Source organism: Rattus norvegicus, chromosome 5 (assembly GCF_036323735.1).
Source record: "Rattus norvegicus strain BN/NHsdMcwi chromosome 5, GRCr8, whole genome shotgun sequence".
Taxonomy (NCBI): Eukaryota; Metazoa; Chordata; class Mammalia; order Rodentia; family Muridae; genus Rattus; species Rattus norvegicus.
In genome coordinates, this window is record NC_086023.1 from 64,237,672 (window position 1) to 64,250,766 (window position 13,095).

At 50.6% G+C, this 13,095-nt stretch overlaps 1 protein-coding gene across 2 annotated transcripts in view; it reads left to right on the forward strand.

Annotated features, from left to right (window-relative positions):
- Window positions 1-1,058: 1,058 nt before the first annotated feature.
- Window positions 1,059-13,095, forward strand: part of Frmpd1 (FERM and PDZ domain containing 1) — a 102,049-nt gene continuing 90,012 nt past the window's right edge. The window contains exon 1 of one of the 2 annotated variants that reach the window (NM_001107937.2): window positions 1,059-1,184. The gene's annotated coding sequence lies outside the window, so the exon portion shown is untranslated. Of the gene's footprint in view, window positions 1,185-2,187; window positions 2,521-13,095 lie in introns of those variants that run through there. The other variant, XM_063287631.1, reaches the window with a different exon arrangement.

Genomic DNA, 13,095 nt, shown 5'->3' on the forward strand with positions numbered 1-13,095 from the left:
ACTGACCAGGAATAGCCTCCTCTAACCCTTCAATTCTCCCTTCTGCTCCTGTTTCAGGGAAAGCCGCAATATCAGGAGAGCTTTGTTCCACTCCTCTGCCTGGAATGCTTTCCCACACTCCAGTTGGTCAACCCCAGTTGTTCAGAGGGCTTCCCCTCCAGCAGGCCTTCAGTAGGCGGGATGGTGCTATGGGCACTAGATCAGCACTTTGTTCAATCGGCTAGACTGTACTAGGAAACAAGGACCCCCCTGTTTTTCTGGAGGCCGCTTCTCCAGTGTCTAGCATGGCATAAGCTTGGAAATGTAGCTAGCTAGTCTATCTTAAGAGACTTGCATGGGGAAAGAGGTGGTAGAATTGTAACACCGGAACTGGGTTACTCAGCTGGGGATGCCGGGGTGGGGTGGGGATCAGAAGGGATATTCGAGCAGAGACCCAGTGTATCTCAACAGTTTAGGACTTCTAGATTTCCAGAGTCCCCGCTCCCCCGCCAGAGAATAGAAAGATTGCGGGGTACAGCTACTCTGGGCAGAGGCAGGGGTAGTGGTCAGCAGTGCCTAAAGTGAGCCCACTCTCTTCCACTGTCCTCAGCAGGAGAGACTGGGGGCCCAGGGTTGGAAGACAAGAGAAGTATAAAGACCCTCTGTGTTCCCCAGGGTCTCCTACCGCAGGGTAAGAGAGCTGGGAAGCCAGAGCTTAGAAGGGGGGTCATTCCGGGTTCCAGCTCAGGCTGCTGGCCTGGGTGACCTTGGGGTGTCCCTTTCCCTTCCCAGCCTCAGTGTTCCCGTGGGGACGCCGCATGTCCCCCAGGCGGGTGAGCTGGGGAAGGCCAGCGGAGGCAGGGTCTGGGTAGGAGCAGGACCGCCCACTGCGACGGCCCAGGACCTCCGGAGCCCGCGTGGGCGGTGCGTGGGGCTCCTCCCCCGGGGCGGGGGTCGCGGCGCCGGCAGCTGGTGGCCCCGCAGCTGCAGCCTCAGCACCTGCCGCCGCCAGACGGCGCGGGCGCAGCCGGGCCCGGCCTCACCCCCTTCGGGCTGCAGCGGCCGCTTGGGAGGCGGAGCCCGAGCCGAGCCCGAGCCGAGCCGCTGCCCGAGCCTGGCCCGCTACCGTGGCCGCCGCTGGGCGGGGCGCCCCAGCTACTGCTCCCGCCGGCTCCGCGTGCACGCGGGCGGCGCCTCCTCCTCAGGTAAGGGCGAGGCCCCCCACACCGCCGCAAAGTTTTGGGGAGGACCTGGGTCCCCACAACCCAGGCCTGCGTCTCTGGGAGCTGTTTCTCGGCTTCTTCCACGCCGCCCTCCACGCCGTGCTCCCGGGTGACCCGCACCGCTTCTCGTGTCCCCTCTCCCGGCGTCCGTGGCGTGGCCGCCGGCTTGCTTGGGACCTGCAATGGTTAACTCTGTGCATGGGCTCCGTGTGCCTTAAGTTTTCGAGGTCTGCACGGTGTAGTTGTGGGAGGAGCGACCAGCCGCGAGGTAGACCTGGGTTCAGGTGCGGCCGCGGCCAGCGCCAACTTTCTTAGTGACCTCAGATGAGCCCTGCCTGTCCGGTCTCGGCTGCCACACCTGGACCAGAGTGGGTTGAGCTGTTTGCCTGGACGATCTACTGAAGCGTCATGCTTGTATCGCTCTGTTTTGAGTGGAGGGGTGCCGGGAGAGTGTTTCAGCTCCAGAGCTCTTGGGGAGTGGAGAGAAATGCTGGAGAGCTGCATATAAGTCAGTATTGGGGGGAGGGGTGACGCCCCTAACCCGCAGCAGCCTTGACTGAGTTTAGGGATGGGTGTGGAGATAGACTCTGGAAATGGAGGACCTCCAAGGGCTAGGTGTCCCGGGGCCAGCCAGGCCGTGTGACCTTGGGTAAGTCCATGGGTTAGGACTGATTTTGGCGCCTCTAAGGCAGGGTGAAAAGTAGTGAGATGTTCATTGAGGTAGGTTACTGTAAACTCTACCGAAGGGGAGTCTCTGAGCTCTGCCTTGCAGGGTCAGTTTGGGTGGAGCCATTAAATCCATCAAGAATCTATCCAGCACTTACAAATTGGTGTTTGGAAAAATAAAGGAAGCATTTGGAGTTTGCTCTAGGAGTCTCAAAATAGACATGGCAAGGGTTGGTGAAAGCGCGCCTTGCCTCCTCCAGTGCATTGGCCCATCATAAAATATTCAACGGCATAATGATTTGTTTTCAAAGTGGCTTATAGATCAGGAAATGTTTCTGTTTGTGAGGCGGTTATTTTTTTTTGCCAAAACCTCACAAAATTGAGGGAGGAAGATAATGCACTGTTGTAGGGCCCCGAAGGAGGCTAGTGGATGCTTATTTCCAGTCTGAGGGGAGGTTGAGATGTTTTACAATTCAGGACATGGAGGCTCACTCTAAATCAGGAATCCTCTGGTGGGTGTTGTGTGTATATGTACGTGGGGCTTCAGAGGCGGACAGTTCAGAAAGGACATGTCTTGACTTCTGGGATCGGTTAATTCTGATGTAGCCGGAGCAAAGTTGAGGACGAGATACCTGACCATGTGTGGTAGAAGGTGAGTTTTGTTCCTCTGTCCGATATCTTGTGCTGCAGTTAGTCTCTCCCCCAGTGAGACGTCTCATGGAAGCAATTTTGCTTGATTTCCTTCCTAGACATGCTGGTTTTAGGTTTCAAGCCTTATGAAGTCAGAAGGCTGGGGAGAATGAGTTTTGTGACTGGGTGGGGTTGTGATACTTGTGTTTGCCTTTCCCAAGTGCTACTCTGAATTAGAGACAAATTTGTCCCTGCCCCCCCCCCCCCAGAGGCATTCAAACACAAGCTTGTCAACCCTTCTTCATCCTCTAGTGCTTGGTTCTGGAGCACTCATTGGGGAAGAGATGAGGAAAACTACTGCATGTTCTTGTGAGGAGAATAAACTTACACCGTGGGGTTTCTGGACTTCATCTCTTGGGACTTGTGCAAATTGACTGTGAATTCCAGCTGGGGAATTGGAGGAGCTGCCATCCAGGAAGGTAGAAGGAAGGCAAGGATCTCAGCAGGGAGGCCATTTTCAAGGAAAGGAGTTGGCTGAGCATTGGCTAGCAAAGTTTAGGTCAGTAGGGAGCATGGAGTCCAGTGGAAGTGCAGAGCAGGCAGAGCCCTCTGAGAGCTGAGGATAGGCAGAAGTGCTTTGGTCTCCACTGGCTGTGGGATTTGGGTCCTCTGACTTTCACTTAACTCATTTATCAAATGAAATTAAAGATAATTGTCAATGCACAAGATAGATCCTAGGTAGATGTGCCTAGCACGGTGTTTGTATATAACAGGCATTTGGTCAGCGTTGGTTCCCTCCATGGCGTGTTCATGGGCAGCAAGTTCAGCGTGTTGCTGTGCACTCGCGGGATATAAACATAGTGTCTTTGTCTTAGTTTCTGCGTTGACTTAGAACCTTTCTACCAGGGTAGAGTCCCGTGACAGTGCGTTCATTCTCAGGGAACCTCCTGATCCCAGAGATGGGCACTTGTTATCTGATCTGATACGGTCATGAGTAGCTTCTAGTGTCCTGTAAATACTAAAAGTGGTGGGGGTTACAGATGGGTTAAATCAGAAGCCTCAACCCTTGCCTCCCACAAGCTTATCACTGTGTGCTCAAGGACCCAGGCAGAAGGATTTGACAGCCAGTTATAAGTACGTCAACTTTGTCCATATATGCTGGGAACTGGGCCGCGGCTCCCTTCTGCTTTTGTGTAGGGTGCTGAACATTGACAGTGATCAAAGAAGAAAGGGACAAATGGTGGGGAATAGCACTCGCCACTGTATTGCTCTGCTTAGCACAACAGTTCCTATGCACTCCCTCCCTGTTCATTCAGTAGTTATTCACAGGGTGGCTACCATGAACCAGAGAATTATTCTAGGAATACAAGAGGCAAGGTATCTGCTTTGTTGAGGTTTATGTTCTGGTCTGAGAAACAGACTAAACAACAAAATACATACATAAGGCAGTTGCAGTTTATGCCGGGAAGGAAATACTTAGGGCAGTATGAGAGAAAGTGAAGGATCATGGGAACATTAGGGATGCTTGTGTAGTCCCCAAAGGAGCTGGGAAGGGGCTGTGTTGAAGCTTCCTGGAAGAGAGTACAGATTGGGGCCACACTGCCTAGATTTGCCTATAGTCCTTACTCTACATATATTCTTCCTTTAGGTTATCTAGTATTTTAAAAAACTGTGTGTGTGTGCACGCGCCACAGTGTGGATATGAAGGTCAGAGGACAAAACAACTTGTGGGAGTTGGTTTTCTCCTTCCATCATGTGAATTGAACTCAGGCTGTAGGACTTGGTAGCAAGGAACATGTTTAGTCTGATTCATCTCAGCAGCTCCAGGTTATTTGATCTTCTGTGATTCCTTGTTTGCTCGCTAGAGTGAATGATAAGGTTGTTGTGAGAATTAAATGTGTTGATACATATAGGGTACATAGAGAGGGGGCTGGAATGGTGGCTCCCAAGGTAAAGGGACATGCTGCCCAGTCTGATGACCTGAGTTCACTTTCCTGGGGCCCACATGGTGGAAAGAGAGAAGCAATTCCCAAAAGTTGTCGTTGACTGTCATGTGCATGCCATGATGCATTCACGTGTGTGTGTGTATGTGTGTGTATGTGTGTGTGTTTGTGTGTGTGTGCTCTCCCGCAAATGCTTGCACATGAGCACTTACACACATGCAAGCAAAATAAATTATATACGTATTAGGTCTATTTTATGTGTGTATTTTGCTTTCATGTCTGTATGTCTGTGTATTACGTGTATATGCCTGGTGGCCCCAGAGGTCAGAAGAGGGCATTGAGTCCCCTGAACCTGGAGTCATGGATGGCTGTGAGCCACCATGTGGATTCTGAGGACTGAACTCAGGTTCTCTGCAAGAGTAGCAACTGCTCTTAACTGCTGAGCCATCTCCCTAACCACCAGTTTAAAAACCAACGAGCAAACAGACAAAAAGTGCTCCGTCTGAGTGCCCTGTAGTGATAAACACCAAATAGAAGAGGCGAAGGGAGTGTCCCAGGTAGAAGGAACAGCATGTCCCAAGGCCTGGGGGTCTCGGTGTGTTCAGGAATGAGATGGGCTGTCTGCCCAGATGCTATTCCCACAGTTACTGTGCACATTCTGCACTGAGATTTCCCGGCCTGCAGTGGAGAACCACGACAGGAGTTCGGAGAGGGATCAACAGGTTGCAGCCCTCACTGGAAGCTGCTGCTGCTGTGTTTGGGAAACCGCATGCTCAGTAGACATTCTGGATGTCTTGTCCCCTCTCTCTGTCTCCATTGCCTTTCTTCTCTCTCGCCCCCACTTCCTTTTCTCTTCATGCCCCACCCTCTGTCACCTTCCTCTGTTCCCTATTCATCTTCCCCTTTCTTACTATAAGTTAGTTGTGCACCGATATATGAAGAGAAAGGGGTTGAGTGCCTGGCAGTACCAACCCTGCCACCAAATCCGTCTCCCTGCCTCCTGGCCTCAGGATACTCATGGTCATTACCCCCTCTTTCTCCCAGGCTGGAGACTCCACAGCAGGGGGCAGGCGAATCTAGCACTTTGAGGATGATCACCTATGACCTTGTCCTTTTGACTATTCCTTCTTTCTTGTACTCATTGCGCCCTGGCATTTAACTTCCAAAGTCTCTCCAACCTCCCATCGTTGCAGGCTCACTCTGGATAGCGGGCTTCTGCCATTTCTTACTCAAGCGTGGCTCTGATCACATCCTGTCCTTTCTCATTGACCTCATGTGGTCTCGTGCTGGAAGTTCAGAGTCCTCGGCTTCATAGACAAGACACACACCCTCCTCCTTCACCCCTGTCCTCCGTTCTTAGCCCCTCCCCCACAGCTAGGCCTTGGCCCTCTTAACTCATCTCTGCCTGGCATGTGCCTAGCCTGAGTGGTCTTGGCTAGTCTTGGCTATACTTGGTGAAGACCAAACTCAAGTCCTGCTTCCCCTTGGAAGCTGTCTTTCTAATTGCTGTGTCTAGGGCGTCCATCAACCCCTGATCTCTTCTGGCCCTTGCTACTGCTCATGGAGAAGCGGTTGCTTGAAAGACTTTGTGTGCAGTTGCCTGTGCAGACAGAGACCAACCAGAAGAAGGCCGGAGTGGCAGGTGTGGTGCCCCGCTTCTCCCCGCCCACCACACCCTCCTTCCACTTGCCTAGCCCTAGTGCTAGCCCCATCACACTCTGGCTGCTCAAGATTGACATCAGAGGTGGTGTGCGGGAAGCTAGAAGCACACTCCTGCTGCATAAGGGCTATGTGTGGTCCTCAGCTGAACTCACTCTAAATTAGGGCCTCATTCAGTGAGGAGTTGATGCTGCCTCAAATTTGAGGAATTTTGAATTTAGCTTTTTCAATGTGACCTATTTTAAATAAGCTATGCTGTGTGCGTTTGGATCTTCCAGCTTTGAACGATAATATTATAAAGAACGTTCTTTCCAAAAATTCATTATTAGGGGAGGGGACGCAAATTACTGAGTTTTCCCAGCCAGCACCTTTACCCACGGAACCAGCTTGCCTGCCCATAAAAAGCATTCTTTACTGTGCCGAAAGACCTGATCCAGTAACCTTTCAGATACCATCTATGCCTGTGTGCTAGTGCCATCCAGGACACACAGTTTTGACGAATGCATGCTGTTGCATTGTTACTATAATCTAATGCATCCACAATCAAGTCTAAGGCTCATGGAAACAGCAGCAGCAGCAGCAGCAGCAGCAGCAGCAGCAGCAGCAGCTTACGTTTGTTTGGGTAAGCGCAGATCCCTTTCTGCAGCTCTGCAAACAGGACGGTTTGTTTTGCTTTGTTTTTAGATTAAGTCTCTGCCTGAGGGACAGTGAGAAGCTCTGTTTGGTGCTTTGCCAGTCGATATGGAGCCGGAGCTGTTATTTTCACTGATGGGACATGATGTTTTCACAGACTCATCTGATACTTGCAGTGATTAAAGATGGTGCTTCCAATCATCCCCTGAGCCAGCTGCTGAACGACGTGCGCCCTCAATGCTGCTTCTTTTGGAAGAAAGAGAACACACACACACACACACACACACACACACACACACATACACTCACTTCCCAGGCTAGACAAGAGGTGGCAGGAAATATGGAAATATGAAAGTGTATTCTTTTGACCTCTCTTGAGGAATGATCTGAGGACCCAGAAGATTCTGTAAAAGGGCAACATGGCAAATTTTCAAAATCCTGAATGGAAAGAGCTTCAGAGGAATTCATCCGGATGTAACAGTGCTCCTTTCTCTGAGATTTTTGACTTAAGAGAAGACAGATGTGCAGGCAGATGAAATGCTGTACTTCCTGTCCAGAATAAGGACCAGGTGTGGGCTACAGACTCTTAATCTTCCCTACGACCCATCTCCCTCCAAAACACCCATCCCATGGCTAATTTACATATCAATATGTTAAATTGCCAAGTTGCTTCTTTGCTGTGTCCGTTGTAAACACAGAATTCAGAAAGGTGATCTGTAGCCAGACCACCTTGAATGCACATGAATTCATCTGAAAAGCTAAGCAGGGTCAAGAAGAGGGATGCTCTTTATTTCCTCTGAAGATAACTGAGTGTTTGCTCTCTCTGGTATTCCTGGGAAAAGAACGTCAAACTCGGGCTGTGCGTGGCTCTCAGGCACCTGTGCAAGCGCTGTTTGTCGGCTGCTGGTCAGATTGGAAAGTGATGTCTGCCTAGAGCTGCATTTCCGCCTTCTTCCCCTCTGGGGTCAGGAAATGGTTTTTTGTTTGTTTGCTTGGGGTTTTTTTGTTTGTTTGTTTGTTTGTTTGCTTGTTTTGTATATGGGGTAGGAAGAATTGATTGTTTCTTTCAGGGGCTCATTTCTGGGGGTTTCTGCCTTAGTTTTTCACGGAAGCCAGTAATAATAAAAGTGAGGACATGCCTTGTCTTCTGCCCAAAACCTAAATTCACACATACTTAAAGGATATTTTAGTCACAGACCCTCCAGGCCTGCCCACTAGGGAGCCGGTCAAGCACTTCCTTTGTGTGGTGCAGAAATTCCCCTCACACCCAGCCATCTCCTTGGACCTGACAGGCCACTGGGCACTGTGACCCCACTCTCTGTAGACTCATTGTTAGAAAGTTCTTCCTTATGCTGAGCCAGAAATCTTTCTTGGGCAGTGGTTGCCGTGATGCTTTGATTCTGCTCTTTGAGCCCCCTGCCTCCACCAAAAAGAAATCCATTTCTTCTTCCTCACAATGGCCATACAGCCATTTAGACATTCAGCGTCTGGACCAGGCCCCCACGTCTTCACATCTTCAGGTCTGTCAGTATCTCTATTGTCCAGGGCCACAAGAAGGACTAAGATAGGACACAGCTGTGCAGGGCTCTGTCTGCTCAGCCCAGAAGAGCAAGGCCGCCCTCACCTCACGCCGCCGGGGTCTATACTTGTGTTAGTGTGACTAGAGTTAGAGTCAGAGCCTGCCCTCCAGCAGCCCCACCAAGCAAGGCTCAGCCATCTGTCCCAAGACTCTAATTACAGAGACAAGGGACTGTGAAAAGCAGGTTTGTTCAATGTGACACTGTGGTCCCCTCAAGTCTATCACTGGAACGCTGACACAAGCTTTAGGTTTAAACAGAGGAGAAAGGAACAAGAGGGAAGCGTAAATAATACCGGATTGGGTATGGTTTCAGTGGCCATGGCTTTGGTCTTGCAAGAGGATCCAAAGGGCTTCATAGTGATTGACAGGACAAGTTGGGTGTTCCGTGGTATGGCCTCACCCTCATAGATCATGTCCCACAATTGAGAGGGACTGTCCCTTGAAGTCCTCTTGTTCTATAATCCAGAGTGACTCAAGAGGAAAAAGAGATAGTGAATATCTCCAACCTCTTAACTCTAAAAGGGGACAGTGCTTGAGTGATTAACACGAAGACCTTTCCAGGTAAGCAAGTGACCCACAGTAAAGGAGACAGGCACAAAATGAAGGCTTTTGTCCTGCCTTTTAGGTATCTCATGGGCTCAAGTGAGGCATCTGCTTTTTAGCAAAAGCAGCTTCTAAGTACTTGTTTTATCGGTGCCGCCTGGGCCTGGTGTGTCCTCTATGGGTCCTCCTGACCTGGTTTGTCCTCCATGGGTTCTCCTGGCCCGCTGTGTCCTCCATGGGTCCTCCTGGCCCAGTGTGTCCTCCATGGGTCCTCCTGGCCCGCTGTGTCCTCCATGGGTCCTCCTGGCCCAGTGTGTCCTCCATGGGTCCTCCTGTCCTGGTGTGCTCTCCATGGGTCCTCCCGGCCCAGTATCTCCCTCCATGGGTCCTCCTGGCCCACTGTGTCCTCCATGGGTCCTTCTAGGCCCTGGGTTGGGCCAGTATGGAAGGCTAAGTACATTGTTAAAGCCCAATGGGATTTGAACCAGTGTTGTTACTGGGTTTCCTGGTGAGCAACTCTAGAAGTCAGATACTTCTCTGTCTGACTGTTTCTTAGGTGCTGTATTAATTCCCTGTGGATGCTGTAATAAACCGTCATACCTTGTCTGTTAAAGCTGTAGAGATCCACATGAAGTCCCCAATGCAAAATCAAGGTTTTGACTTTGCTGTCTTTTATGTGGAGGCCTGGGCAGAAGTGGGGTCGGGCCTGGGCATCTCTCTCTCTGCTTTGTTCCTAGAAGGACATTCACGATGGGTACCTGGACGATCCAGGTAGGCTGCTCGTCTAGGGCCCAGTAACAGGTTCTATGCATAAAGACTTTTTGTTCATTCCCACACACGAGCATATTTAAAGAGTCCTTGATTTGAGATTTGTACAGATTTCTTCTAGGGCTCTCTATTTTCCTTGGGTTCTTTTGTTTGTTTGGAAAAATCTTTTTTGTTGTTGGTTTTGGTTTTGGTTTTGGTTTTTGGAGACAGGGTTTCTCTGTGCGGCCCTGGCTGCCTTGGCTGCCCTGGAACTTGCTTTGTAGATCAGGATAGCCTAGATCTCAGGGATCTACCTGGCTCCACTCTTCAAGAGCTGGGATTAAAGGTGTGCACATCAACTGGGAAATTTTTATTACTCTGTGTGTGTGTGTGTGCGCGCTCGCGTGTGTGTGTGTGTGTGTGTGTGGTCTGCATGTATCTGTACCACTTGCCACCCCTGATACCCACTGTGAGCTGCGATGCGGGTGCTTGCAGTTGAACCCAGGTCCTCTGGGAAGAGCCTCCAGTGCAAGATAATCACAGAGTCACCCATCCAGCCTCTCGTGGGCGGACATATCTATCTCTATAATTTTTTTGAAGGACTAACCTCAGAGTTTTGACCCTCCTCTCCTGACTCAGCTTCCTGGTGCCGAGTTTGTAGGAATGCTCCAGCACACCGAGCCTGGCCTCTGCTCTGTGGCCGCCATGTTTTCGCTCTCCTTTAGCAACCTGGTTGCTGTTCTGCTGGCTGCTTGTGGGGTTCTGATCATCTTTCTCCGTTTTATCGGGGTGGAGCGTCTGAGGATTAGGCAGCCCAGAGAAGGGCAGGTCTTTCTGGTGCGCACCCTCATTTCACCAACAGGCTCAGACTTGTAGGTAGAGTTTTATCAATGGGAAGAAGCCACTGCTGTTAAAATATTCATTAGCCGTTCTTAGACTTACAGACGGTCCCCCAGTGAGTGTGCTCTGGGCAGAGGAGACAGGCCAGGGGAGTCTTGTGTCCTCGCATTTCCTTAATGAACTGAAGAAAATAATTTATACACACATCTATTTCTATTTATTTATTTATTTATTTATTTATTTATTTATTTAGAAATCAGGAAATATTTGTTGGCAGCCCTGGAAAGAATGTTGTGTGAGCTCCTTTCCCCTCGTGCAAAGCCCCATGGTCTTTTAAATGTGATCCACAACCTGCTATGGCTCCTGGGATCTCTGACTACAATGCACACAAACATGAGGCAGTCTAGAGCACTCTGCTAGGCAGGTAGCAGAGCTGAGAGAGAGAGAGAGAGAGAGAGAGAGAGAGAGAGAGAGAGAGCGCGCGCGCGCGCGACCCAGTAGGGGGCAGGGGGCAGGGGGCAGGGGGCAGGGGGCAGGGGGCAGGGGGCAGGGGGCAGGGGGCAGGGGGCAGGGGGCAGGGGCAGGGGGCAGGAGGTAGCCTCACAGGGCCTATAGTCTGAGCAGCTCCAGATTCTGCTTGGTGCTGTCCCCATGCTCCCAAGGTCCCAGGACCACATCTGCCCAAAGCACCCCCTTAGCCTCTGTTCCTCTCTCAGTCTAATGTTTTGCCAAAGGAGGCCTGTGCAGGGCAGGAAGCCAGGGAGGTGGGGAAGGAGGAGACAGATGAGTCACTCAAGTCCCGGCCTCACCTGCAGCTGACAGTCATTTGGCTCTGGGCAAGGTGCTATACCTTACAAGACCCTTGGACATGCCTTGGGGGATCCCTAGAAAGGCTTCCAGAAGGGACCGGCACTTGAACTGAGCTTCGATGGGTAAGAGATTTAAAAGGGGAAGCAAGGCAGAGCTGTGCATTCAAAGGAACTTAAAGCTACATACAGCCTCACCAGGGACACTTCATGGGTGATATCCAGAGACCAGGATGATGTCTAGGGGCCAGGATACTGGAGCGTAGCTGGACTGTAAGAATCTCAGGTTTGAAAGAGACGTTAGGCTGCAGTAATAAGGAAGATATTAAGCCTGAAGGGCCGGGCAGGAGCAGGGCGGAGACTCATGTTCTGGTTTTGCTAGGTAGCTCTGAGGACGGCGACTTCCATTTCCACAAGCCTGTTTGTTGTAGCCGCTTTGAAACATCCTCCTCTTACCTCTGTCTGGGACGGGATACCTTTATTGGGCTGAGGGAGTGTCTCCTGCCTGCTCACAGTTCAAGATGACACTCCCAGGGTTTCTTCCTCACGGGAGATTTCTATATAGTCCGTCCCACTTTCCTAGGACCTTCTCCCACATAGGCACTGAGCCCTTCTAGCTCGTTCTGAAGCTGAGAACCCCTGGGCGCAGGCTCAGCGTCTGTGTTGACTGAAGAAACGAATGAATGACAACGGTAGTGCCTGCTGGCACAGCTGTATCTAGAGTCTGGCTTCCTGCTATCCCATTGCTTTTTTTTTTTTAATGGTTTGTTGCAAATGTGGGTAAGAGCAAATGTGGGCAAGAGCAAATGTGGGCAAGAGCAAATGTGGGCCTCTGGGTTTTGTGAGGTATACCTGCTCCTGGAGTCAGTTTGCTCTGTCAGTCTGTTTGTAAGTGCTAGCAAGAACTCAGAGGTGGGCTTACTGCTCCAGACTCTCTGAGGATGGAGAGGCTGCAGACCTGGCCCCCACCTTCTGAGCTATGCTTCATTGTCCTAGAGAGGCCATGTGGTCCAACCGTGCGGTCCAACTCTTTTTAGTACCCTTAGCCTTAATACTGGAGTCCGAAGGTCTGTGTGATACAGGGAGACGTTTCTGGACTTGTGGCTCCATCAGACCAGGTTTTTCTGGCTTTGTGAACCGAGGCCCACTATTCAGTTGCTTATTCAACTGATTATCAGGGAATGTTAAAACTATAGAAAAGAAAAGCCAGGGAGTGTTCATCTCGCCTTTCTACTCTCTGAAGAGCTGACGTAGAGGAGAGAGAAGATTTCCTTTGGTTGGCCTGGCATGGTGGCACACACCTTTAATGCCAGCACAGAGGTAGAAGCAGGTGGAACTCTAAGAATTTGATGCTAGCCTGGTGTACATAGCAGGTTCCAGACCAGCCAAGGCTACATAGTTAAGACCCTACCTGGGAGTAGGGGAGGGGAGGGGCTTGTTTTGTGTTAGAGACTGTTCAGAACTCAGCTTAATTTTCCCCTAGATTGCCATTCATTTCAAACTCCGTCAAGTTTAAACTCCAACCTCCTGGTTTAAAAACCTTGTAAATTACATGTGTATGTACGTGTTCATGTGAGTACAGGTGCCCTTGGAGGCTAGGGGCGTTGGTCTCCCTGGAGTTGGGGTTACAGGCAGGTGGGAGCTGGGATTCAAACTCGGGTCCTCTGCAGGATCACATGTGCTCTTAACTGATAAGCCATCCTTCTAGCCCGAGTTTCCTGTTTTTTTTTTTTTTCAAGCCCAAAGCATTGGTGGTATTTTCATGTTTTATTCTGTTTCGTTTTTCGAGACAATAGTCCCAGTCAACATCTGTATCATTATCATCGTTCATTCATTTCTTCAGTCAA